Source organism: Rosa chinensis, chromosome 6 (genome assembly GCF_002994745.2).
Source record: "Rosa chinensis cultivar Old Blush chromosome 6, RchiOBHm-V2, whole genome shotgun sequence".
Lineage (NCBI taxonomy): Eukaryota > Viridiplantae > Streptophyta > Magnoliopsida > Rosales > Rosaceae > Rosa > Rosa chinensis.
Window position 1 is genome coordinate 40,337,842 of NC_037093.1, and position 2,240 is coordinate 40,340,081.

At 35.4% G+C, this 2,240-nt stretch overlaps 1 long non-coding RNA gene across 1 annotated transcript; it reads left to right on the plus strand.

Moving 5' to 3' along the window:
* Nucleotides 1-399: 399 nt before the first annotated feature.
* Nucleotides 400-1,404, plus strand: LOC112174309. The gene is made up of 3 exons (XR_002925965.2): nt 400-557; nt 827-876; nt 1,206-1,404. It is a non-coding gene; the product is annotated as an uncharacterized LOC112174309 (long non-coding RNA).
* Nucleotides 1,405-2,240: the final 836 nt, after the last annotated feature.

Consider the following 2,240-nt stretch of genomic DNA (forward strand, 5'->3'; position numbering starts at 1 on the left):
TAGTTTTGACCTCTCTTCCATCTGTTTTAGGTTTTCTTCCCCTCTAGTTAATAGTATGAGATTTTTCGTATGTTCTGAATTTCTGATTGATCTTTGCAGCTTTTAAATTTTTTCTAATTTAACTCTTGGCTGCTCTAACAGTAGCTTCCTCTTTCATGGTTTTAGTTGGTTTACATTGTAGGTTCTGTTACATGAACTCGATGGAAAGCTTACTGGTATTGTGAACTTAACTCATTGACTTGAGAAGAGTTTTTCTTATGAGGATGTCAAGGCAGCCATAAGTTATTGTTTGGCATTTTGGTGTGTTTATTAGTATATGTGTCTCATAAACTTGATATTTTTTGGAGTTGTATATTGCTTTTGTGTATTATACATAGGATCTTAAGCTTTAGGATATCGTGGGGATCATATGGAGGTTAGTATCTTAATTCTAAGCTTTTCTCATTGGGTTACAGATCAGATATTTAACTGCTGGCTATTTGTTTCAGAGACTGCCTATTGGTTGATCCTAAAGAGCTTGCAGACCCATCTTTTAACTCCCAGCAACAGAGGGAAAGGTGATCTTTTAACATTAGCTTACAATTGTGAATACCAATTTGATTCAAAAACCTCATTTAAATTACTTTTGTGACAAAACTGAATTAGGACCTGATCAACTACATAAATTAAAAACTGAAGTAGTGTACTCTTGGACTTTGAAGAATGTTGTATGCCCCTTGTTCTTCTCATCCCCTTGATTCCAACTTGTAGAACATAAATTACTTGCACAATCTGTTATTTTTCTTGCCTTTGCGATTGCTAGTGACTGGAATGTTCATGATGCCAGGTTCTCACATCTTTTGCATCTGGCTGTGCTACCTCATTAGTAGTTGATAGGTGAGAGATTTCAAACTGTGACTATTATTAATGATCCATTCTCTTCCTACATATACTGCATCATTCTTACAAGTTCTCTTTTTCTCAGACAAGTCATTCATATATAATTGGCATATTCATTCTATGGTTGCTTTTTCTTTCTTGTACAATCCATTTGTAGTCTGTTCTCATGTCCCCCGTATTGTAACTATCATCTCTTTTTTATGTGGGCAGTAAGTGAGCTTTTTTTCACGATCAAAACGATGTTCCTTATCTTCCTCATCATTTCTTGTTCTGTCATTCCTATGTCTGCATCTATCCAAGCTTCCTAATGACAACTATGGTCCCAGGTGAATCCAAGCAATGGACATAGTCAAGGCAATTACCAGCTCCTTTGAGAAAGGATGTTGGGGCACAAAGTCTCCAAAGAGTTTGAAGCAAGTTCATTCTGGAGCAGCTCATTTGTGCATGAAATTCATGGAGGACTGTTATATACCACTTTTTATGATTTTAAGTTCTTTCTTGTATTGGTTTAGCCATAAATTTCAAATGCGATGCTTTTAAAGCAATGTATGTAATTGAATATCTTTTTTTAAATATATATAAAAGTCAGATTCTTTTAAATATGAGCGGAAGAAGTTGAATTGAAATATATTTTTTTTAATATAAAAGAACATTTTACGGCGTGCAAATTGGGCTGTAAAAAACTGGGTAACTAATTCTTTTACGGCATGCAAAAGTGTGCCATAAAAATAGTCTTTTACGGCATCCCCTGTGTGCCGTAATAAGTGGTCTCAAAAGTCATTTACGGCGTGCTTTCTTGACATTCATGTAGGGCTGTCAATTCCGACACGACCCGATAACACGACTCGAAACCCGCACGAAATAAAGCATGTTGAACCCGCACGATTAAAAAGCGGGTCAGCCATGGGTCAACCCGCCATGACCCATTTAATAAATGGGTCGGCCACGGGTCAACCCGCCAACACGAAGTGAACCCGTATAACCCGATTATGCTATATTTTATCCTGAAATTTTAGACGTTGGGAGTATTTGATCATTGGATTAGACAATTTGAAATATTTTTCCTTATAATTATTGGATTGAATTATTTATGAATTATATATAATTATTTATATTCTTCGTCTTGTAGAGTTTTTAGTGAATTTAATCAATTTATGCATTTTTTTAGTTAAATGGGTCGCATTGTTAACCCTTAAATGAGTCATTTTGTCAAACACAATACAACCTATTTATTAAATGGGTTAAGCGGGTTGGAATCGGGTAACCCGTTTAATAAATGGGTTGGGTTTGGGTTTAAATTTTTGACACGATTATTAAATGGGTTGGGTTTGGGTTTGTATCTTGCAACACGATAAATACCT